The sequence below is a fragment of the Triticum urartu genome, chromosome 5A, assembly GCF_056163025.1.
Source record: "Triticum urartu cultivar PI428250 chromosome 5A, HENAU_Tu73, whole genome shotgun sequence".
Classification (NCBI taxonomy): Eukaryota; Viridiplantae; Streptophyta; class Magnoliopsida; order Poales; family Poaceae; genus Triticum; species Triticum urartu.
Window position 1 is genome coordinate 616,093,274 of NC_141877.1, and position 1,601 is coordinate 616,094,874.

Consider the following 1,601-nt stretch of genomic DNA (forward strand, 5'->3'; position numbering starts at 1 on the left):
AACGCATCTTTTCCTGCAAAACAGAGACAAAATGTGTGTGGAGTGTGTGTGTGTGGGGGGGGGGGTGCTTTGCGAGCGTCTAGATCGTTGCCAAGCCCGCGTATGACCACCCTAGCCCACAAAAATTCCCCACCCGCCTCTCCCGCACTTTCCATCCAATGCCCGCGCCGCATTCATGTTGGCCAAGGGCATGCAGCGGCTGACATTGATGTTGAGCTACGTGACCAGATGTGAAGGCGGTGCTGACGGACGCGGCCTCTCATGCGTCACCGCTTCAATGCGGATGCTGAATAAACAACTTTTTTCCAAGCCTATCCTCAGCGTATAGGGATGCAGATAATCTAAATCAAATGGCATTTGTGGTAAGCTATCACAAAAAAATTGAAAAACGTTTACCACTATAAATACATGGCACTGAGTTCTCAATACAGAAATAGACAAACAATTTTGCCAATGTTTTAGCAGGTACTCAACACTTGGCCATGATTCAAAGAACAGTTACATACCAAAGTTTTGGTCAGGCAAGTAGAACCTTATTAAACCAAACACACCCAGTTTGTAACTTTGTATTTCAATCACTTAAATTGTGCGAAGTTTGTAGGCAAGCTCTCATGGCTCCGGCCACGTCAAGAGGAACACGGACTCGAAGATCGCGCGGTCATACAGAATGGGAGCAGGCGTCAACTAGTTGTTCGCCGTACACCCCAGCCGCCTCCACCGTCACTAGGGGCTGCACAATCCGCTGCATCGTTTGGGCGAGCGGTACTCGGTCAAGACACACGTACACCTCACCGGCGGGGAACCGGCGCGAGGGGCCGAACGGCGCGGCGTGGTTGTAGAGCCCCGCGATGGCCTCCCTCGCGGCCCTGAGGGAGGTCTCCTCTTTGAGGTTCATCAGGAGGAGGGAGCGGAGGGCGGGGATGATGGCCGAGTAGGGCGCCCAGCTGTGTGCTCCGGCCATGCCCACGGCCACATTGGGGCTGTAGACCCCATGGCATGCAGGCATGGAGCGCGAGGAGGCGGCGGCCGCGCGGATGACACGAGCGACCGGGACGGCAACATGGAGAGCCACGACGTCGATGGCGCTAGGACATGGCCGCTTCGCGCGGGTGACGCGGCTCTGCCCGGGCTCGGCGTCGTCGTCGCCGTCGCTGCAGGCCTCCGACGAGCTGTGACTCATGGTGGTCGATGATGCAACTTCTTCGGCGTGGAAGCAACGATATATATAGATCACTCGTCGTCTCGTCTTGATATACATATAACTCGCGGGAAATAAAAAGAATTCAGTTGAGTCATTCAACATTTCTCCCTGTTGAGTATGTTATCTGTGCATGTACATTGACTAGGCTCATCTTTTTAGTTTGTTGTATAGATTGAGATAGATTCCCCACCTTATTACTTATATATACCGTGCACATTGCACCGAATCAATACATCGTGCAATTCATACATCCAATATATACCGTGCACATCCAATATGAGGAATAAAAAAAGAGAAAGGCCATAAAAAAAGGAGAAGGCCCAAAAAATAAGAGAAAAAGAGAGAAGGGACAATGTTACTATCCTTTGCCACACTGTGCTTCAAAGCAGCACCGTAATCT

At 51.6% G+C, this 1,601-nt stretch overlaps 1 pseudogene; it reads right to left on the reverse strand.

The window, feature by feature from the left end:
- Positions 1-445: 445 nt before the first annotated feature.
- On the reverse strand, positions 446-1,345 carry LOC125509765 (uncharacterized; annotated as a pseudogene).
- Positions 1,346-1,601: the final 256 nt, after the last annotated feature.